Below are 24,794 nucleotides of genomic sequence, written 5' to 3' on the forward strand. Positions count from 1 at the left end.
CACTCAAAACTTGTTTATCATTTTTTTTAATATCAATCTAGATTTTTTTTTTCTCTATTTTTCTCTTCCCGCACTACTAATCCAAGACCAAGTCTTGGGATATTTTTTTTCGGTTATTTACCTGTGTACAGAATGTCCCAACAAGAAGGATTTAGCACGGTGCGACCTCCACTCTTCAACGGGGACGACTTCCCGTACTGGAAGAAGCGCATGGAGGTCTACCTCAAAACAGACTTCGACCAGTGGATGAGCATCACGAGACCCTACAAAATTCCAGTGGACAACACCGGCAATCTAGTAGATCCTGAAGACTGGACAGCAGATCTGAAGAAAAAAGCATCAACAGAAAATAAGGCGATCAACACTCTACAATGCGGATTGACAAGAGAAGAACTGAACAGAGTCGGTCCACACAAAAACGCTAAAGAGCTATGGGACAAGTTGATCGAGCTGCATGAGGGAACGAGCGACGCCAAGGTAACAAAACGAGACCTTCTCTTAAATAAAATTTTTAATATAAAAATGCAGGAAGGTGAAACGGCGAATCAACTACACGCGAGGATCAAGGACATCCTCAACGGGCTTCATGCAATAGGCCACCAGATGGAGAACAGAGACTTAATAAGGTACGCATTAAACGCCTTTCCACGTAATAGTTTGTGGGCATCAATAGTGGATGCCTACAAAATCTCTAAGAATCTTTCTAACTTAAAATTAGATGAGCTTTTTTGTGAATTAGAATTACACGAACAAACTAATGCTGGAGCCGAGAAAGGTATAGCTCTATTTGCGGGGTCCTCCAAAGAAAAGAAAAGCAAGCCTAAATTTGAAGAAGAATCTGACCAAGACTCCGAAAATGAAGAACACCTGGTGAACTTGGTAAGAAAAATGTTCACCAGGAGAAAGAGGAGCTTCAGCAAAAAGGATCTTCAAAAGATCAGCTCTCCCTCAGAACAAAAGAATGTGACTTGCTACGGCTGCAACAAAAAGGGACATTACAAGAACGAATGCCCAAAACTAAAGTTCGACAAACCAAAGCCAACAAAAAGGAAAGCACTCAAAGCAACATGGGACGACTCCTCGGACGAATCAGAAGAAGAAGAACAGAAACATCAGAGCCACCTCGCACTGATGGCCCGCGAAGCCGAAACAGAAGACGAGTCGGAAGATGAAGACGAGTCTGAACCCGAAACAAGCCACGAGTCCGTACTCGTTTCCGAAGGCTCGAATGAGGTATATTTTAATTTAAACAAAAATTTTTTTAAAATCATTTCTTGTTTAAATAGTAAATTAACCAAAGTAGAAAATGAAAACAAATTACTTCTTGAGGAAAATCAAAACCTAAAGGTACAACAAAAAAATTCAAATCCAACTCAAGATCTAACACTTGAGGAGGAGAATTTATCATTAAAAAATGAAATAAACAATTTAAAGGAGATGTTAGAAAAATTCACAACAAGATCAAAAAATTTAGACTTAATCCTAAATAATCAAAAAGCATGTTATAATAAAACCGGACTAGGATATAAGTCGAATTCAAATAAAACCTTCAAATCATTAATAACCCAATACAAGTCAACCAATCTAGCTTGGGTTCCGAAAGCGTGTCTGACCACGCAAGTAGGACTTAATCAATATTATATACTTAAAGAAAAAATACATTATATAAAATCGAATAAACCAAAATACAAACCTAAATCAAATTCAAAATCTAAACAGTTTGAAAATCAACAAAATTATCACCAAGTTAATCATAACTATAAAAAGAATCGACACAAGCCTAAAATCAAAATTTATTAAAAATCAATAATTCAGGGGGAGGCTCCAGAATAGCTGGCACCTCCAAAACTAACTTACCCGACAGGGTAACCCAAAATTTACCAACCCGACAGGGTAATTCTGACTAGTTAAAAAGAGACCAAGTTTAACTTGAATCATGGTACTGGTGAAATTTTTGGATGATAGTACGTTAGGAAAACTTGGGTATCGCATGTCTAGAAAGATATGTTTTCGATCTAGTGCATTTGGCCAAGTGGAACTGACCGAAGCTACCCTTAAACGAATCCTAATCAGTTAGACCAAGATTTAGTACTAAGTTCCGTGGATAGGACTATTCGGAAAACTTCGAAAGGTTGGTTACTTCTAATGATGTCCTTGTGACTCACCAAGCTTAGAAGTTTATCCGAAGAATGCCTATTTGTGGAAACCAAAGCTAAATCTGAATCTAACACAAGTTAAAACAAAACTCTGTAATCAAACCAATTTCATCTCACAAAATCATAGGATTCCCTGATTGATCATATAGATCGGGTGAGATGAATAAGGCTTAAAAATTAATTTTAAAATTTTAAAATTAAATTTTAATTTTAAACTTAAAAATTAATTTCAAAATTTTAATTTCAAAATTTTAATTTTAAACTTAAAAATTAATTTCAAAATTTTAATTTCAAAATTTTAATTTTAAACTTAAAAATTAATTTCAAAATTTTAATTTCAAACTTAAAAATTAATTTCAAAATTTTAATTTTAAACTTAAAAATTAATTTCAAAATATTAATTTCAAAATTTTAATTTCAAACTTAAAAATTAATTTCAAAATTTTAATTTTAAACTTAAAAATTAATTTCAAAATTTTAATTTTAAACTTAAAAATAAATTTCAAAATTTTAATTTTAAACTTAAATATTAATTTCAAAATTTTAATTTTAAACTTAAAAATTAATTTCAAAATTTTAATTTTAAACTTAAAAATTAATTTCAAAATTTTAATTTTAAACTTAAAAATTAATTTCAAAATTTTAATTTCAAAATTTTAATTTTAAACTTAAAAATTAATTTCAAAATTTTAATTTCAAAATTTTAATTTTAAACTTAAAAATTAATTTCAAAATTTTAATTTTAAACTTAAAAATTATTTTCAAAATTTTAATCTTAAACTTAAAAATTATTTTCAAAATTTTAATTTTAAACTTAAAAATTATTTTCAACATTTTAATTTTAAACTTAAAAATTAATTTCAAAATTTTAATTTTAAACTTAAAAATTAATTTCAAAATTTTAATTTTAAAATTAAAAATTAGTTTCAAAATTTTAATCTTAAACTTAAAAATTATTTTCAAAATTTTAATTTTAAACTTAAAAATTATTTTCAACATTTTAATTTTAAAACTTAAAAATTATTTTCAAAATTTTAATTTTAAAACTTAAAAATTATTTTCAAAATTTTAATTTTAAACTTAAAAATTAATTTCAAAATTTTAATTTTAAACTTAAAAATTATTTTCAAAATTTTAATTTTAAACTTAAAAATTATTTTCAAAATTTTAATTTTAAACTTAAAAAATTAATTTCAAAATTTTAATTTTAAATTAATTTCAAAATTTTAATTTTAACTTAAAAATTAATTTTAAAATTTTAATTTTAACTTAAAAATTAATTTCAAACTTAAAAATTAATTTCAAAATTTTAATTTTAACTTAATTTCAAAATTTTAATTCTAACTTAAAAATTAATTTCAAAATGTTAATTTTAAACTTAAAAACTAATTTCAAAATTTTAACTTAAAAACTAATTTCAAATTTTTAATTTTAACTTAAAAAATTAATTTCAAAATTTTAAGTTTTAACTTAAAAATCAATTTTAAAATTTTAATTTTAACTTAAAAATTAAATTCAAAATTTTAATTTTAAACTTTTAAAAAAAGAAAATTTAATTTCAAAATTTTAAGTTTAATTTCAACTTTTTTTAAAAAATTCAGTTTCAAAATATTTAATTCAAAATTTTAAAATCTTAAAACTTAACTCCAAAACCTAAAACTCTAACACACAAAAAAAAAAAAAAAAATGCAGTCAAAAACCAGGGGCGGGCGCCCCTGGTATTCCCCTCCGGGGCGCCCTGATAGCTAGTTAATACCTAATTGGTTAGACAGCTGGTTAAAGTTAAATATCAAGTTCAGGGGGAGAATTAACTCAAATTTTGTGTGTTTGAAAAATGCTTTTTAAAACCTAACCTATGTTTGAACATTGATTTACAAAATTTAAATTTAACTAAGTATTTGAAAAATGTGAAAGTTTAATCCCACCCAATTTTCAAATTTAGCCTCTATCAAATTAGCCTTAAAAATTAATGTTGGCAAAAATTTTATTTCTTGAAAAATTATTTAATTTTTGCTTTGTTTTGAAAAATCGAAGTTGAAAAATTTCCTTTTTGAAAAGTAGATGTTACTTAAACATAAAAAGTAAATTTGAAAAACCTATTTTTGAAAATTTCCACAAGCTTAAGAGTTAAACTTGATCAACGTTTCAAAACTCAACTTGTCTCCCCCCTGTCAACTTGACTATTTTTTACTTGGTGTTAAAAATAGATATTTTTTAACTATTTTTTGACTATTTTTGACCAAACTTAGATATTTTTTTACCTGTTACAGTAACTCTTCACTATGATTATTTACCTCTGTTCATTTTTTTGATGAATGCCAAAGGGGGAGAAGGGTTAGGTGGTTAAGTTAGCTAAATCAATTTGAAAATGCAAACTAACTCAAAAACCACATAAATACATGTTGCTTCTTGCATATGTTTTCACTAACTTAACCAAGTTGTGATTCCATCAAAAAGGGGGAGATTGTTGGTGCGGGTAGCACTAACGGTCTAACCCAGGTTTTGATGAATGACAAATAGGTTAAGTTAGTTTTGTTGTTGTTTGACACTTTGATCAAGTGTGCAGGAAAAGTCCAGACAGGTCGACGGGCTGACTGGATGTCTGGCACGAAGTCCAGCTAGGTCGACGGGCTGACCGGATAGCTGGCGAGAAGTCCAAGCGGGTCGACGGGCTGACCGGACGCTTGGCGAGAAGTCCAGCTAGGTCGACGGGCTGATCTGACAAGAAGTCCAAGCGGTCGACGGGCCGACCGGACGTCTGGCGGTAAGTCACTGGAGGGAGTGATCGTGAGGACGTGTTCCGGAAGGGACATTAGGCGTCGATCGGCTTAGATCCATTTCGGATGTCTGTCAAGATCGTGACTAGATTCCGGTCTCGGAAAGACGGAATCTAAGTCATACTCTTTTATTTATCTGTTGAACTTTAACTGTGCTAACTATGTTACAGGATATACATTTGCCTCGGACTAACTTTGTTTTGCGAAAAAGGAGTTTTCGAACAGGTGGTCCGGCCGGAGGTCCGGGTGCGGAGGATCCGGCGCCGGAGGATCCGGCGCTGAAGGCGATTCTATCCAACTGCCGCCACGTGGAGCATCATGGTTTGTGCAAGATTCGTCACATTCCGTGCACCGGAAGGGATCCAGCGCTGAGCGAGATATAAAAGAAGCCCCGGCGGAGCTTCGTAATCAATTGTCGAGAATTCTTCTCACTGGTCTTGCCGCCGACGTGCGACGCCAACAAAGCTCCGACACTACGCTCCGTTCTTTTCCCTTTTGTCGGTATTTGTTTTTAGTTTTCATTAGTATTCACTGTACGATTCTTTTGTAATCATTATTTCGAATTGCTAATGATTGCCCAACGAAAGTGGTCAAGGACCACGGGCCTTCGAGTAGGAGTCGTCACAGGCTCCGAACGAAGTAAAACAACTGTGTCTATTTTACTTTTCCGCTGCGCTTATACTCTTGCTTTGCGAATCGATATTCACCCCCCCTCTATCGAATCTAACGGTCCAACAGTACCAACTATGAGATGATTGACAAGGATGCTGATCTTGTCCGAAAGTGGGAAGGTGGAAAGCTGGGGATATGGTGGCTTCGCTGACCGACTGTAGACCTTGCTCCGTTTTGCAAAACAAGTAATATCAGTGTTGAGCCAGGGAAGGGGTCCCCGACGTTGGCCCTCCGACGCTCAAGTCAGTCACTGGAATAGTGGAAGAAAGTGGAGTAATAATAACTCTAGAAAAAATAATGAATCTTGCGTACCTCTATCGGTGGATGATGTGCACGTTTCTCAAGGTATGAGCACGTTCTTTAATATGTCATATGAAGGGATTTGTCAGGAAAGTAGCTCTGACACCATACCTTAACAGAGCATGTATATCCCTGACAAGACAGTATAAGTTTCCGCCATACGATCCACTTGTCGACCATGCCTCGTGTCAGCGGTACTATCTCCCAGAAGGATACCAAGGGATACAACCATGGTCCCATTGCTTAGCCGAGCAGGGTAGCCGCTCGGCCGGGACTCCTCCGCTCCGTTTATGGCTAGGTCCCGCTACTTGGCCGAGTGGAATAGTCACTCGGCCGAGACTCCTTCGCTCTGTAGGCCTTAGTTACTCTTCCCTACAGTGACTATGTAGTAATATGCCCTCCCCATTCAGACAAGCTATCCGATCTCCTCAGCATCCTGCTGCTCCACACTGAACGTTGGATTATTTTATCATATTATCCCGAGCTAGATGGGTGGCGCACTCGGTCATGTCTCCCTCCGGTCGAGCACTGAATGCCCCCGACCGGATGTTGCAATTGTTCTTCGTTCGGCCCTTTGACATCCTGGAGTTGACCACCTTGACTTTGACCTCCACCTTGGAGGTTGACCCCGTGCCAGTTGGGCCTCCCTATATCGTCGCATCAGGCACTTTTTGTATCATATTTCATTAATTAATAAAAGACAAAGTTAGTTATTATATTACTTTAATTCAGTGCCGAATGAATAAGTATAATAATGTTCTAGGGTAGTAGGTTCTAGACTACAACATATCAATTGGTTGAATTGATAGTGAGATATTATAGATACATATATAGAACGTTACTCTTAACTATTCATAGTCAAGCATTAATATACAAGGATAATATTAATGTATTGAGACTAGTATGTAAGTCAACGGATGACTTAATCTCACAAGTTATGAATATGAGATATTAGGTTGACACATAGGTATATATTAGAGAATATGTACTGATTGACCGGCCATGAGAATGTTTCATAGATCGTTATATGAGTGTTATAAATATTCTCATAGTGACTATTAGTATGAATAGTCTTTAGACCTGAAGTCACTATAGTTTCCTAAATAAGGAGTTGTGTACTTTGGTATCGATAAACATCACCTGTAACAAGGTGGACTATAAAGTCAATCACTGGGTATGCAATAAGTTATGCAGAGGGATGTGAGTGATGTAGATAGGATCTATCCCTTTCATATGACGGAAGCGATATTTGTGGGCCCCTTGATTAGTAGAACACAAAAATGCATGACCATGCTCAAGTGAGTCAATATGAGATATTGAGATTATTTGATTGAGTGTGTTTACTTAGAGATCAAAAAATATAAATATTGATAAGAAGATGACACAGTATATGTCTCATTGATTAATCTAGGTATCAAGGATAGAATGATTGAGTCATATAAGATAATAGGAACGGAAAGATTAGGTCGGATCTTGACATTCTCGTCACTTGGGTAGCAATGATGTCTTGCTATATATCACTCATTACTTATATATCTAAAATAATTTTAGAGATATTGTATCGTTATGAGAACCTATTGGGTCATACACATAAAGAATATGCTAATTTGGAGATGAGTTCATATGAAGGATCATTGGATTATAAGTCTAATCCGAATTACACTCATTGAGTTAGACTCAATTGGATCCAACAATTAGATTGAGTCCAATTCGAATTAGACTCATTGAGTCAATTCGAATTGATGAGGATCAATGAGTTAAACTCATAGAGTGACTTGGTGAATTTGAATTCATCAAGGAAGAGGAGTATTCAATATAGAATTGATCATGCATTGGATGAAGATAAATATTAATGTCAATTAAGGCAATTGACATTAAGGAAATTGATTGAATGAGTATAAAAGGAGTTTTGATTCATTTCAGGATATACACTTGTGTTCTTGCTCTTCTTCTTCTCCTTCTTTCTCTTTGGCTGAAACCTCTATGTTTGGTTGCTAGCACAACCTTAGGTGGTCTTTTTTCTCCAAGTTTGTGATTTTGTGAGACGATGGAACATGTTTGTATGGATACTGAAAGAGATGTGGACACTTGATTGTGATGTGATCCAACAAGGACAAAGTTGCTATCGGAAGTTTGTGTTTATGCAACATAGGTATAACTCTCATCACAATTAGTATTTTGTTTCCTTCACATGGATCTTCTAAAAAGGATCTTGAAAATATATTCAGCTGAGCTTGTGTTGTTTTTTACTTGAGATTCTTATAGTGAGAATACATTTTTTCTAACTCAAGGACCGAGGAGAAAGTTGAGTTTGTTGGATTTTTCGGGCCGCAAAAATCACTTTTTGCGTTGCGGAAACCCCGAAACCCCCGCCACCGGATTCGTGCGAAGAATAAAAGTAGTAAAACTTCGAGTATGAGTTTTCTAAGCCTAGATCTACAAGATAAGATCTTTACCCTTGATGCGAAGTCCTTCGCGTAATCCCGCTCGTCCAAAGCTTCGCCGGATCTCGAGAGTATTAAAGTAGATACTCCTCTATGTGTATCCACACGAACAAATGATGGAGAAAACAACTAAAAGGTGTGTTAGCACCCTTAGAACTTTCGGCCAAGGAGGTGGAGGAGAGGGAGAAGAAGATGAGAGCTTGAGAGGAGGAAGAAGATGAAATCAATTAACACACAAATGCACTCAATTTCATCTTTAAGTGGCCGACCACTTCAAGGCTTGTAACCCCCATGGAATATCAAGAGTCACCACTCTTGGTAACTCCCATGAGGTGGCATTTGGTCAAGTCAAACTTGACCAAATGAAGAAGTCTTGATGATGTGGCATTGGTCAAGTCAAAGTCAAGTCAAAACTTAGACTCTTCATCTTCCTACTTATGTCAAGTCAAACTTGACCACTTTTCTCCCTTGGTTGATCTAATCTAACCATTGGTTCAAGTCAATTTTAATTTAACGAATCTCTATTCATTGAATTAAATTAATTAAATGAATCTAAGTTCAAATTAGATTCACTTAATACATGAACCAAATTGAGTCCAACTCAATTAGCACAATTTGGATTACTCTTAATCAAATTTGGTTCATCACATGAACCTAATCCTTTAGGTTCATCAAATGAACCTAATCTCCATCTAATTCTCCTTTGTGTGTGACCCTATAGGTTCTTGTAACGTTGACAATGCTCCTAAACCCATTTAGAAGCATAAGTAATGAGCGGTATCTAGCAACACATCATTACTACCCAAGTTACAAGAATGTTGAGATCCAACATGACCTTGTGACTACTAATTGTGACTCCTCACAATATATGACAAGTGTCCTTCTATCCTTGACATCTAGATTGATCAATGTGAGGCATAGACCGTGTCATCCTCTAATCAATCTAAATCTTGAACTCTAAGTAGACTCACTCAATCAAATGAGCTCAACATCTCATATTGACTCATTTGGGCATGACCGTGCACTTAGTGATCTCACTCTATCAAGAATATCGATGTCACTCCCGTCATATAGGAGGGATAGATCCCATCTACATCACTCATATCCCTCCGCATAATTTGTTACATACCCAGTAATCGCCTTTATAGTCCACCCAGTTACGGGTGACGTTTGACGAAGCTAAAATACGTAACTCCTTATGTAGGGAACCATGGTGACTTCAGGTCCAAGGACTAGTAGTCATACTAATAGTCACATGAGAAAGTATATGACACTCATATAACGATCCATGATACTTTCTCATGGCGGGTCATTTAGTATGCATTCTCTAATGCATACCCATGTGTCAACTTGATATCTCCATATCCATGACTTGTGAGATCAAGTCATCGAGTTGACCTACATGCTAGTCTCATCGCATTAACATTGTACCTGAATGTTAATACTCGACTATGAATGATTAAGAGTAGTGTTCCCTATATCATCTCACTATCGTTTCAATCAATCGATTGATATAGGTAAGAACCTTCTACTCAAGGACGCTATTATACTTAGTTATTTGGCACCAATACAAGTAAGTATAATAATCAAAATAAATGTCTTTATTTATATATAAGAATATGATACAACGAGTCCATACAATAATTATCAAATGATTGACTCTAGGACTCTAACTAACAGAGTTTATATGTAGAAAGTTTAGGATAATTTACCCTTTAAATTACTCCTTTAAGATATTACTCTTTAAAATAAATCTAAATTTATTCACCAAACTGATAATCACCGTCACACCATCACTGGACTATCTCAGTCAATTATTAGGGCCAAAGTAATCCGAGTTTTTTGGCTAAATTTTTTCCTCAAAGGAGCAATTAAAGTTGTCGAATTCCAAAAACATGCACTTAAGTTTCATCGTTTTTAAATTGTACATATAATTTTTATTTTATTCCAACCGTCCATTATTCACAGCCAAAGATGGATAAACATTAGGCCCGTCCGGACTATACCTCATCCTAAAATTTTTAATTATTTTCTATATAAATTTTATTAAATATTTAATTTTTTAAACTAAATTAATTAATTAATTAATTAAATCATCAAATGTTGACTGACAGCTAGAGCCGTTCTTGTTTGATCTTTTCTTGTCGTCGAAACTGGTCGAGACTGTATTTTGTGTTTTTTTCATTAGTTGTTTTGTGGAAAGGTATATTAGTTGTTTTGTTGAAAGGTATAATATAATGTAATGATTTATTATTATTATATATAATTTATATTTTTTTTTATTGTAATATGAAAGAGAATTTTAACATAGTGTTGTCACCTCATTTAGAAATCACATGTTTAAGTCTCGAAAATAATCTCATTTAGGATAAGATTATGTACAAAATCTTTTTTCGAGACCTACATTAACGATAACTTCGTGCATTTAAATATTACATTAAATTCAAGCTCACTCAAACTATAATTCCTAATCCATCTTTCCTCATAGCTAACTTATTACCTTGAGCATTTATTTCTTTTTTCTCTTTTCTCTTTCTTCTCTTTCCATTTTTCTCTTTCTTCTCTAATTAAATTAAACTAAACTAAACTATTTTTTTTAAATAATATCCTCTAAATTTATCTCTAAGTTATAAAATAGTAAAAAAACAGAATTTTTTTAAAAAAATTAATATCTAATTACAAAATAAAAAAAATATTAAGGAGAGTTGATTTTATTAATAAAAATAATAAAAAGTGAAATAAAAAATTATTTTAGTGCTGATTTTTTAAAATCAATACCCTAGATTAAACACTAACACAACTATAGTGCTCATTTTTAAACGCTAGCATTGCTATGGTGTTGGTTAAAAAACCAACACCACTGCTTAAATACCAGTGCGAATGTTAATCCTCCTTGAGAATGTCGACAAATGAATCACCAATAAGTAGGCTTAAAGGCCACCTCAATCGCCAATCGTGCACGTCTAGTGATAGTGAGAATTAATGGAAAGATCGGTTAGAAACTGAACAAGAGAAGACAAGAGAGGGAGGTTTAAAATGACGGTCAGGGGTTTCCTGACATAACTACTCTGACGCTCAAGTTAGTTTTTAGCATAGGTGAAAGAAGAAGAAGAAGAAGAATGAAGAACGAAGAAGAAGAATAGTTTTTAGGGTTTTGGATGTGTATGTGTACGTGTGTACCTCTAAAGTAGGAGGGGGCTACCATTTTAGATTTAGATGATAGATTGGTCATGTATGGGTTGTACTTATATTGATGGAGTTGTTGCATTGATGACGATAATATTAGTATCATGATTATTTACATTATATTCATCATTGCACTATATGCATGCTGATGACCATTGCTCCCTTGTGGTATGCGCTAGTTTGATGACCATTGCTCCCTTGTGATATGTGTTGGATCGTAAAGATGATAGAGAGGGGTGAATAGAAATCGTCGATTTTTCGAAAAATCATGAGTAAGCAGCGGATAAAAAGATAGCGAGAAAGAAGCTAGAAGGAAGAAGACAAGCATACACTAATACAAGTAAATTTTTTACTTGGTTCGAAGCCTTCGACGACTCCTACTCCAAGGCCCGCACTCGTTGAGTGCTTATGTTAGGCAATTCACTAATAGTTCGAAAAGTTACAATTATGAAAAACAAGAACTACAATGAAAGGTTACCGACAACAGAGAAAATTAAGTAGAGCTTGATGTACGATTGTCGGTGAAGTGTTACAGTGTTGTAGGAGCTTTTTCGGAGTAGCGCCCAGGAACGAAAGTTATAGTAGATGTTGTTCTGAAGCTACTGGTCAAAGGCCTTTATATAGTCTCATTCCGGGCGCCTGGACTGCTGCTGATGTAGCGATATCTCGTTGAAACTTGATCCATCATGTATATCCATCTTCGGGCACTTGTAACCCCTTCGGGCACCTGGACCATTGACATGCGTTAGGTCAGTCGTCGTGCTCCAACTCAGCTTCTGAATGATTTTTCTAGTCTGGATGCTTGGACCAACCCCGGGCACCCAGACCGCCCGGGTGCCTGGCCAGGCCTCCTGAGCGAAGTTGGTCCAGGCATCCGGACTAGCTCCGAGCGCCAAGATCCCTTTCAGGCGCCCGGACACTCTTTTTTCAGCCTTTTATTTTCCTGAAAAAAAGAGTTAGTTCAAGCAACAAAAATATGTTTATCCTACAAAATGAAGTTAGTACAATACAATAAGGTAGGAGTAGTAATTAGATTATGTCTCCCCAAGACCAGAATCTAGTCAAGGTCTTAGCTTTGGTTTTCCAAATAGACCTAAGCTGGACTGATGCCTACTATTTCCTCAACCAGAAACACGTCCTCACTGGATCTCTCTTCTAGTTGCTTACCTCTACTTACCAACTACAGTCGCTTGACTTACCTTTGACCCACTAGGTCTTCCCTCTAATTGTATGGTCCGCAAATCCAATTGGATTTCGATCGGTTGTCAAGTCCCGCGAACCCAATTAGACTTCCCACCAGATATCGTGTCCCACAGACCTATATGGACTTCACACCAGCTATCAGGTCCTTCTGACCTAGCTGAATTTCAGCTTGATGTCAGGTCATTCAGACTCGTCAACTCCTACACACTTGGTAAAGTAATTAGATCACAAATATTTTAACTTTAATCGACTTATCATTCATCAAAACTTGAGTTAGATCATTAGTGCAAATTGCACTAACAATCTCTCTCTTTTTGATGTAATGATAACCTAGGTTAAAGTTAGAAAAAAATAATATTGAAAGACAATATAACACAACAAACAAATGATCTAAGTTAATTTTCAATTTAATTTATTTGATCAAATTTGTTTGTTCTTTTTCTACATTAACCCTTGCCCTCCCCCTTTAGTATTTATTAAAAAAATGAAGGTAAAGGAAATACAGGCATAAGATAAGTAATGTTAGACATTATTGTAAAAAAATAACTGAAAGTAAACAGTTTATATGTATCGATTTTGGGAAGAGGTTTGAACAAAAGTTTAGTTTAGCAAAAAAATTTTGTAAAATTTTTAAAAGCATTTTTAAAGTAAAGCTTTGTTAAAAATTGTGTTTCAAGTAAGGCTTTGGAATAAACTTTCAAGTAAACTTCTTTAAAATTTTCTGAGTAATTTATTTCTAAAATTTCTAAGTTAAAGAAATTTTGTCAGACATTACTTTTTAAGTAGGATCACACACACTACGAGTCTATAAACGATGTAAAACAAGTTAAATGATAGGATTAGATCAAGAGATAAATATTTGGTTGAACCATACATAAGACAAATATGAAAATATTTGTCAAATCGGAAGCACCGATAGGCTACATCTCTTATGGAAGAGTTAGACCCTATTTAGATTAGTCATAAACCAACTTGGTTTAGTTGTGAACCAAATCAAGAGGTTAATGGACTAATTTTTGGTTAAGGGATAATGAGTTAGATTTGAGATTTCCAATCCAACTCATTAATGAGGGCTATATATTGATATGGTTAAGAGAGAAACACACAACAATTCATTATTTGGTTAATTGGGTTTTTCTTTAAACCAAAATTTCCTCTCCTCTCTCTCTTCCTCTTTCCTTGCCGCCGCCAATAAGAGGGCTCTTCCTCTTGTTGTCGTGAGCCACCAAGGAAGAGAAACCTCTTTTGTTGCTTCTTGGTCTTGATTCCTCTTCTCCGCTTGTGGCTAGTAACTTCCGAAGGAGAGTCCTGTACTCACGGACTTGTCTTGAGGAGCTCGGTGTAGATACGCTTGTGGCGAGGTTCGATAACGTCACTATGGTTGATGCCCTTCTCGTTACAGGTCATCCGTAAGATATACCTAGAATAATTGTTATTTGTTTTCATTTTATTTTATTATCTTGTCTAGTACGATTGTATCCTGCATGAGTGTGGTGTGTGTGTATTTATTATTTATGTTTAGTCTTCCGCTATGCATGTTTACAAAATGTATTTTAGCACACATTTCATCATGCATATCCCAACACTTAAGGGCCACCTCGACACTGCAGATCAACTTTTGGGTTCACGTGAGTAATGATCCGAGCACCCAAAGGGGTCCGGGCACCCGAAGATGGATAAAATTTTATCACTTGACAGTTGCGTAGCCGTTGCATGGAGATAGAGTCTTGCCACGCTAGGGGTGCCTAAATATGTCCGAGCGCCTGGATCATGCCACATTAACAAATGGTCAAATTCAGCTACTGGGCTATAAATAGAGTCATGGTCTTCTTCATTTAAAACAACACACTTCTATACTTCAAAATCTATTCTATTTTTCATTTTCGTGCTTCATTTCCATGTGCGAAGATTCTCCGCCTCTGACATTTTATTCGAGAAGGAGATCTTCATAGTGAGCATACTTTCCTTGGATTAGCAATCTTTTAATTACAAACCAAGTAAAATTGTTTGTCTCATACTCTTCTTATTTCTATTATCTTTTTTTGTTAAGTCTGTAATTGTTTAAGCTCAATAGTTTGAGAAAGGTATACTTGTTTTTATTGTGTAGGGTAATTTGCCCCCCTCTTACAGGCAGCATGGGACCTACGATTGGTAGCAGAGCACAACCGTTTCAAAAGGACTAACCACCGATAGAAGCACAGAAGATGATGGCCAAAGCAAGTACCCACCTACTTAAGTTCGAGGGAGACTTCGCCTACTGAAAAAAGAAAATGGAGGTATATTTCAAAATGGATTTCGATATCTTTTTAATTTTAAAAAATGGTTTTACAGTATCTACCGACAATAACGGTGAGCTAAAGAAAGAGGAAAATTGGACAAAGAATGAACAATTTGAGTTGGTGGCCAACGGAAAAGCAGAATTCTATATGTTGAGTTCGCTTCCACCACAAGAGTTCAACAGGATCGGAGTTTACAAGTCTGTAAAAGATCTCTAGGAAAAATTCCTGTAGTTTCACAAAGGATCCTCCGAAGCCAAACTCACAAGAAGAGATCTACTTCAGAACCAACTAACAAATCTTTAATTGAAGGAAGGTGAAATGGTCCCTCAACTGCACGACAAGCTAAAGGAGCTAATCACCGAACTCACGAATCTCGGATAAAAGGTAACCAACCGAGATTCCCTAAGGTATACGCTTAATGTTTTTCCAAGAACACTACAATGGTCAACTCTAGTAGATGCATATTACATCTCTAGGGACTTAGAGGTAAGTAATCTAGAAGAATTATTTTCTACCTTTGAAATTTATGAATCTTGATGTGCATATCTAAAAAAGGAGCCAAAGCGGAATATTACCTTAAAGGAAAAAATAAACGAACTAGATTCCAAAACATCTCTCAACGATGATGAAATGACATTTATGGTCAGAAAATTAAAAAAAAAATAGATCTAATAAATTCAATCAAGTGTAAGCTAAAAGAAGAAAAAGGAAAGTGAGATGCTATCACTTCAATGAAGAAGGACACCTCAAAGACAACTGTCTAAAATTAAAGAACAAGGACAAGGACAAAAGATCAATCCAAAAAAAATACAAAACCTAAAGGTGACGTGAGATGAAACGTCGTCATCAAAGTTAGAGATTGAAGTCCATGCCAACTTGTGTTGATGGCAAGTCACAAAGAAGATAACGAAGCAAGGTCATTCAAAATGAGCATCGAAGGCATCGATGAAGGGGGGCAACATCAGAGGGAAGCAACACTACAGGGGGAGCATTAGATAACGAGAACAACAAGGTAAGTTAGGTACGATCTCTACCTCCTAACCAGTTATACAAGTTTATTAAAATACTATCTAAAAATTATTATCAAATAGAAAATGATAATAAAAAATTTTTAAATGAAAATAAAGAGCTAAAGGAACTTTAGCAAAATCTTGTCGACTAGAAGACTTCGGCAAAATGAAAGTTGAAAATAAAAAATTGAAAGAACAAATAGAAAATTTGAAGAATTGTGCTATCACACCCCATTGGAGTCTCTGCCCGACAAACGGACAACATCTCACCTGTAATAGTGACAATATGAATCATATATACAATGCCACAAGGCTACTCACAAAATATAATCAACAGCCCACATGGCTGGAACATACACAACCATACAGTTATATACACAGCCCACTCAGTTGGAATAAAATGATCACAACCACATAGTTGTATAATAAACAGCTCACACGACTATACTAAAAATACAGCGGAAAATGAAAGGAAAGTCCATAAATAAAAAATGACAGACTGCTAGCCGGCTAGACTTTACACAACCAAAACAAGGCCAATACATGACACCAAAATAAAGTCGAATTATACAATGCCAAATCCATAAAACATAAGGCAAGTAAAACAAGAAACAAAACCAGAAACTGTCCTTGAATGTGACGTGAGACCGGTAGACAGAATACTCCAAGTAACTCCACAATCATCTACCTGTTACCTGAGAAAAAAGATAATACACAAATACGGTGGTGAGTGTGGGTCACTTAGTAGGTAATTGATAAGATAGTGCATGGATAGTGTATGGCAATCAAAGTGTACAGTCTCAGTAGGAAAATAAAAACATAGTCATATATGACATGATAAACCCACATACCAGTACCAGTTTAGACATGGTATAACAATCAGTATATAATTGATCAGCAACAAATCTGCTCATAGCACCTGGGTAATATATATGACAATATATCCATGCATGATAAATGCACATGTATGAATCATGGCAAGATCTCAAACATATGCAACATGCATTTACAACATAAGCAACATGAGTACCATAAAAACCTAAGCATGTGCCAGTACATATAACAGTAATAGATTATCAAATATAAGAGTAACGCTTTATCACAAGCAATACAACATATGTGGGAGCAACGCTCTATCACAATCAATACAGCATCTGTGGGAGCAACGCTCCACCACAATAAATATAACATATGTAGGAACAACGCTCCACCATAAATAATCCGTAATATGTGGGAGCAACGCTCCACCACAAACAATCCTCAATATGTGGGAGAAACGCTCCACAACAAATAACCCGCAAGTGACCAAGACATCTAACTATCTAGCTAGGGACTACGCGAGATCACTCTACCATAGATCATTATGGGTAGTTCGAAATATCAAGGTCCCTGTGCGCGAGATCACTCTACCATTGATCATTGTGGGCAAACAGAAAATAGATATCTAGCTACGGGCTACGCGAGATCACTCTACCATAGATCATTGTGAGTAGCAAAGAGTAAAGCAACCCAGCAAGCATATCACCACCATTGTCAACTCTCTCAACATTGTAGTGGATCACTCACTAGTAGGAGACTTAGTTGACAAATCAATGTCAAATCTCTCACTACAACAAAAACTGCAAACGACAACACCCCTACGACAACGGTTTTAAGAGAAAGCGTTGAGTATTTGCTCAAAGACAACGGTTTTTGCCAAAACCGTTGTCTTTGAACTCCCCATTAAATATAAAAGACAACGGTTTTGGCAAAACTGTTGTCATTGAGCAATATTTTTTTAAAACGACAACACTTTTTACAACGGTTTTATAAACCATTGTCTTTATCCGCCTTTTTAGCATCTACGACAACAGTTTTGAAAAAACCGTTGTAATTGAATTTGGTCATTTCCCCCCCCCCCCCCTCGCTGTTTTCCTTTCCCTCGCTGTTTTCTTTTCGGCGCCGTCTTTTTCCTTCGCGCTCCCAAACCTAAGGCAATTTTCTTTCCCTCTCCTCATACAATCTCTTCACGCCATCCCGTCGACCACTGGATCTTCCTCCACAACGGTGTGCTCTCCTCTCTCTCTCATTCTCACCCTCACTCTTGATTTATCTACCTTTGCCTCCTAAAGGTTTGAGATGAGCCATGTCCTTGGTGCGCTCCTTGCATCTTCCCCCTCTTCTAGCACAAGCCTAGACCCGCTGCCTGCGTGCCAATGCAGGTAGCTCCAACTTCGTCATTGACAGGAGTGACGATGTGGTCTTCATCACCTTCTCCGGGATGCAAGCCGTCGCTTCGTCGTCTGGCCTTGGCAGAGGGTTCTTCGAACCTGTTTCCCTATATAGCAACACACACGACATCTTCGCACCGCTGGGAAGAGGCGAGGAGGATGACGAAGGGAAGCCGCAGCCCATGCTCCTCCAGGTCAGTGCCCTCCGCTTGTTTATGAGCTTGTACCACACCTCCGAGTTCCAGGTCTGCGCTCGATCTCTTTTTCCTTCGATTAGGGTTTCCTCTGCTTCAGATTCAATCGAATTAGGGTCATTTTTTTAAAAAATAATTCACCAAATTGTCTTAATCGTATCATTAATTGAATATGGCGATCATTTTCCACGAGATTTGTTCCTCTAGTTTTTCTTAATGACTTCTTAGATCAGAGAATAACATGAAAACATACGTCCGTTTCGCATGTAAGCAAGCTTCTTCTGCAGGGTCAATATCAGACTGCAAAGGCATCAGGATTTTAGCCATGACATCCTTGTTTATTGTTGTTTCTGTTCATGTCTATAGAACTACAGCAAAGTCGGAGATGCATATTTCTACATTATATGCTTCAAGAAGACTGCCCATTTTCTAACAAAGAGAGTCAACAAGTTTCAGTCAAAATAGGCTAATTTTTCCATGCCTGGAGAAGGCAACAAAATCTTTGATGTCCAAGTAAGTTTGATCTGCTTTCCATCATAAAATTAGCATGTGACCTCTTCTATACTCCTTTTGTTGTTTAGTTAGTATTAAGATAAGAAGTTCTGATTTTAAATCATTAATTAGTATTAGGATGGTGCCGAAGCCGCTGGACTACAAGTTGCTGAATGAGAATGTGAAGAAAGTTGCATATGCTGTCAAAGGGGAGCTTTACCTGCGGGCTTCGGAGTTGTAGAAGGAGGGGAAGAAGGTTATGATGCTTTCTCATACACAATTTTCGTTGATTATGCCACAACATGATTTGAGTTAAATAGAATAAATTTTATTGAAAGAGACTCTTATTTCGATTCCTGAAAGATCTGACTTTGATTGTTTTTTTTCCATTCTTGTTATCTGGTTGAAGATATCTTCCTGGGTTCTTTAGCACTGTATATGTTTGCTTTATTGCTTGTATCAAGATATGAAGTGCACATATGCCTTTGATTCTTTTTATTGTTAGCTTGTTGGGATGCCACTTGTGAGATTAAAATTTGAGGTTATAATACTGCACTCCCCTTGCAATTTATTCTTAAGAAACAAGATACAAGTTGGACTTACTTTCTATGAGATTGGTTTTTTTTTGTTGTTTGTAGATTACTTTCACAAATGTCGGGAACCCTCATGCTCTCAGATAGAAGCCATTAACATTTCCCCGTCAGGTTTCCATTTTCTCTTTATTCTTTCTTAAAAACTACTTGTATCAAAGTGTTGATCATTCTTCTCTATTGCTTGACTTAAGGAACTCAGTGAGAAAAAATCATCTTCGTAAGTCAAAAATTCCTTGTACATGGAGCAATTTCTCCTTCTCTGTGCTCCCTGAGATAAAGAGACATTTTCCATTAGATTTCTCTTTTTAATGGTGTAATTTTTTACTTATACTATTCTCCAGGTGGTAGCATTGTGCCAAGCTCCATTTCTATTGGATGACCCTAATGTCGGGCTTTTATTCCCAGCAGATGTCATTGCAAGAGCTAAACATTATCTTTCATTGAATTCGGGTGGTTTAGGTATTCACATATTCCTACAATTTTCAACTCGCAGTCTGCTTAAATCTTTTCCCTTTTGATGCAGTCTGTTTCTCAAGCTAAATTGCTTTGCAACTTGTTTCCTCTTGTTAACGGTGATCTGTAAAAGAAATGTATTCTGTACTTGTTTGTGCATTTGTAACCCAAGCAATCTTTATGTTGGCCTTTTCATAACATTTGTGTCATATTCCAGTTTTTAGTTGTATCTTTATATGTAACAAACCCAAAACATCATCTGTAGGCCTTGTTATTTTTTTCATGTTGATGAGTAAATATTGTTTTAGTCATTCTGATAAGAATCTCAACTTTCTTTCGAGCAATCAGGTGCATATAGTGATTCTCGAGGACTTCCTGGAATTAGGAAAGAATTTGCAGAGTTCATTGAAAAATCTATGCATGAGTTGGACTTTTTTATTTCTTCTTCTAACTCTTGACATTTTATATGGCCGATAAGTCATTTGCAAGGGATGTTCAATCGAACTATCAGATTATTAGAAGCAGGTATCGAGCTAGTGTAAGTCCATTTGCATGTCTAAATATCGTTTTGTTTATCATTCAGCCACCATATTTTATTATCATCTTTTTTATGCCAGATATGTATTTGACGGTCAACCTCCAGAGCTGAAGAAACAAGAATTTGCCAAAAAGGCTAATCTTTACAGTTTTGTCATTGTCCCCCTCCTTTTTTTTTGTTGCAAGATAATGATAATCTTTAAGCTTATTTTATTCTTTAGATATTTAAAGAGGAAAGATGCAACTAACGATCTGAACACAACAATTGAGGTCATTGCTTGTGTATAACAAGTACCTTTATTGGGACTCTTTAGTGTGCTAGAATTTCTTTTGCTGTCTTGGTTACATTTGTTGTTTGCAGACTGGTGATTTGGAGGGAATTGAAAAGTTCAGCAAAAGGACTGTCAAGGTAATCTTTGATATTGCTATTTTATTGGAAATTACCATGAGGATCTTATTGATTATGATGCAATCAACATAAAGTTAGCATGCTGATTATCTGTTTTCTTCATATGTAACATAGAGTTTCTTTAAATATATTTTGAACTTTCAAATTACTTTCTTGAAGAATTTGATTACAGTAGATGACTGTAGAGTTTTTTCACAGGTAACCAAGCAACATAATGAAGATTGTAAACGTCTCTTAAGACTAATGGGTGTGCCTACTATTGAGGTAAACTAGTCCACTTTCACTTATTGAATTCTTTATCCTTGCTACAAGAATTTGAACTAACAATGACATAATTTTACTTTCTGTTGCAAACATTTCCTAAAGCTGCAATTGCTTAATATACAAGTATTGTATCTCTAGTTTTAGAAGCTAAACTCATCTTTCTGATCTAAAGGCACCCTGTGAAGCAGAAGCTCAATCCGCAGCTCTTTGCAAAAGTGACAAGGTAAAATGATGCAATGTAACACATTCTATTTTATTTTTTTAACTTTAATATCCTAAACGTATTTGTTTGTTATCAATCTCTAGGTGTTTGCGGTTGCCTCAGAAAACATGAATACTTTAACTTTTGGGGTACCAAGGTTTCTCCATCATTTAATGGATCCTAGTTCCAAAAAATCTCTGTGATGGAATTTGACGTTTCAAAGGTATATTTATTCTGCTTATTGTTAATTGAATTACAGTATTTATTCTCATCCTTATTTTTCAGGTTCTTGAAGAGCTAAGACTCACTATGGATCAGTTCATTGATTTGTGTATTCTCTCTGGATGTGATTATTATGATAACATTAAAGGTAAACTTTCTTATGAGATATTGTACATTCAACAAGTTTAACATACAAGGCTAGTACTCTACTGCTTACTGTTTACGAAATTTGATAACTAATGTTCATTCAAATCTCTAGTATGATAATGCTTGTGTGGTTGAATATGGTGTCAGTGCTACAACTGTTCCATGTCTATGTTACTTGGACTTGATATAGTTCAACATGAGTATGATCGCAATCTCTGACATGACTATTTTTACAAATTGTACATGTGTTCAATAGGATTAGTGATTGTTCACTCTTAGTGTCACTGTTTGAGTGTCATTATCCAAGTATCTATATCCAACGCAGATTTGGGCAGTTATGTCATGCTTTGGAAATTTTCATTTTTTTTTTAAATGTTTGGTTGAAGGAAAAAAAAAAACTATGTTTCTACATTTGATGTTCCATGAAATAAATTATACACATACCTTTGCCCAATACCTCATTCTAACATTTGATGTTACATGACGCTTATTTAGTTGTTTTCGCATTATGTAAGGACTGACGGTTAAATTATATTTTGTGAATACCAGAGTTCTTTTCCTTTCAGACACAGCCTTGATATTCCTCTTCCAATGTGTTACTCATGAATGCAACTGATTGAGAGAGGATTTATTATTATTATTATTAGAACCATATTTCGATAAGGCTCCTTGAGTCACATGGAGTACATTAGTTGGAAGAGTTTCTCCATTTCTTCTAGCAGTGGCTAACAGTTCTGCAACATGTACAAATAGATACTCAAAGATTATGTTCAAGGGTAGTCATAAGTTTGAGTCAATGTAAAACTTGATGAAGTTGCAAAAAATCCTCTTTAAACCAGTCATTAGTTGAAAACGTAAGAGGAGGAAAATTTGCAATTGTCTATTTTTTCCCTAACTCGATAAAAGTAGTTTTTTAGTTGCTCTTATTCTTTTGTAGTCATATTTATAGTAATTTTGACTATAACCACCTCAAACATGCAACTTCGAGTATAAAATGGCCTGTTTCCTTGTATTGCTTATTTTTCAAGAATTCATGTTGTCATGTAGACTATAATATGGAATTATGGAATTTTATAAGTTTTGTTGAATTTTTCTTTTGCAGGTCGAGCAATTCGTGAGGCTTGAGTTTTTTTGATGCAAGAAGTGAGCTTTGTTAGCATGTAGCTTGCCTTGCTAATTTGTAAATTAAAAGCGTGCCATATGGAGAACAACAAATGGAAAACATGTGATTTAATGTATATGGAGAACAGTAATGGAAAACATGTGTATTTTGATGAGTAACAACTCATTTTGTATATTTTTGTATATGTGTGGCTACAAGATGAATTATATATGTAAAATACCAAAAATTAGCGAATAATGATAAGAGATTTTTCCGAAATTTTTGGAAATTTTTTGGGAATTTTTCATATCTCGTAAGGACGAGTTTACGGGGATAAATTTGGGCCCCCGGGAAAGCCTGTTTAGGCTACCCCATTTAAGTGAGGAAAAGTTTATTTATCTTATTTATTTTTATTTTCCTTTCTTTCTCCATTAAACGTCGTTTTCTCTCCTCACCCGCCCGATTCTTCCCCTAACCCGACGCCTCTTCTCCTTCCTCTCGGCGCCGAGCTCTCCCCCTTTCTCCTTCTTTCGATCCCATGCCCTAACCGCAAAACTGCCACGCAGTTCCTTCTTCCCCTTCCTCGCGTGCCCTAGCGACACCTTTTCCCTCTGCGGCCGAGCCCTAGCTCGATTCATCTCGCGCGACTTTCCCTGTTTCTTCCCTATCTCGGCTGTTGAGATCAGGAAGCACCGAGCCCTCTTTGCCTTGGCTCCGGCAGCAGACCTTATCTTCTGCTCTAGCACCTGCCGCGATTGTCTCTGCCCGACACCGACCCTCATCTCCCCTGCTCGGTGTCGCCGACCCAAATCTGGTCTCTTTTGTTCTGCCGACAGCAGCCTTTCAACTTTGCCCTAGATCGTCGGAATCTGGAAGCTTGAGTGGGTCTTCGGTTAGGAGCAGCAACCCAAGCCTTGGTGTCCCCCCTTCCGTGCCCTAGTTCCACTGTTGGGTCTTCCTTCAGCCACCTCCTACAGTGCACCAACAGGGGAGCATCCGAAATTGGTGAGTTTTGTTTTGATTATTTCTTCTTGATCCAGTTGGTGGACAGTAACTTGATAAGGGCTGTAAGGTGAGGTTGAGTGTTGTGGAGCAACAAGCACGACTGTGAGGTATACGTATTGTGTTCTATGGATTTGGAATTTATGTGTTGTGGTTTGTTCTTTGATCCAGCAGCTTACCCTGGAGGTCCTTGCTTCAGCCCTGAGTAGAGAGTTGACAACCCTACAGCGGTGTTTGGTGTTGAGGGAACCCCACCGGTCATTCTGTTTTGGGCAGGGAACCCCTTCGACTGTGAGCCATCAGCGATCATCTTGGATTTGGGTGAGTTCTTATGATTGGTTTAGATTAAGTTATTGAGATGGACTATGCTTATTGCAAGTCCCAATTTGAATGGATTGGTTAAGATATGATTGAGGAGTTACATAAACTAATTAGGGTTTATAATTGGATCTGGATTTATGTTAGCTTCTCGAGGATTTGATTTAGCTAATTTATTAGTATGTAATTAGCTAAATCTGTATATCATGTTGTTACAGGACTGTGATTTGAGACGGGCGTCTCAACATCAGATTGGTTCGATTTGATCTATTGGAGGCGGGTACCTTGACTTATCTTTTTGATATATCTTGTTGATATGTCTAGTAGGTTATAGCCTTTAGTAATAATTATGTTCGTCCTTGTTTCGGTACGTCACTACCGGATACTCGTTACATGCTTGTTTGCTCACCTATTATGCATTTTATGCTAGTACCCATATGATTATATATATGTGACATACCATGCTTGTTATGTTCAGGACCTAGGTTTTGATATCCTATCTGATCCGTACTTTAGATCTTCGTATTTGACCATCGATATTACTACTCATTTTATATATACGGGTATGGTTACTTTGATCGATTTATTACATGCTTAGTGTCACGATCACGATCGACGTCAT

General features: G+C 35.8%; 3 long non-coding RNA genes across 4 annotated transcripts; all 3 read left to right on the forward strand.

The window, feature by feature from the left end:
- Nucleotides 1–19,598: 19,598 nt before the first annotated feature.
- Nucleotides 19,599–20,639, forward strand: LOC122011621. Its single transcript, XR_006119990.1, has 4 exons — nt 19,599–19,627; nt 19,858–19,975; nt 20,318–20,494; nt 20,587–20,639. It is a non-coding gene; the product is annotated as an uncharacterized LOC122011621 (long non-coding RNA).
- Nucleotides 20,640–20,896: 257 nt separating this feature from the next.
- On the forward strand, nt 20,897–21,376 carry LOC122011629. The gene is made up of 3 exons (XR_006119992.1): nt 20,897–20,915; nt 21,114–21,179; nt 21,352–21,376. It is a non-coding gene; the product is annotated as an uncharacterized LOC122011629 (long non-coding RNA).
- Nucleotides 21,377–23,299: 1,923 nt separating this feature from the next.
- On the forward strand, nt 23,300–24,454 carry LOC122038136. 2 transcript variants are annotated; one of them, XR_006127802.1, is made up of 3 exons: nt 23,300–23,857; nt 24,026–24,175; nt 24,391–24,454. It is a non-coding gene; the product is annotated as an uncharacterized LOC122038136 (long non-coding RNA). The 2 variants fall into 2 exon arrangements; XR_006127801.1 differs by having other exon boundaries at nt 24,029–24,175.
- Nucleotides 24,455–24,794: the final 340 nt, after the last annotated feature.

The sequence above is a fragment of the Zingiber officinale genome, chromosome 1A, assembly GCF_018446385.1.
Source record: "Zingiber officinale cultivar Zhangliang chromosome 1A, Zo_v1.1, whole genome shotgun sequence".
In the NCBI taxonomy this organism is placed as follows: domain Eukaryota; kingdom Viridiplantae; phylum Streptophyta; class Magnoliopsida; order Zingiberales; family Zingiberaceae; genus Zingiber; species Zingiber officinale.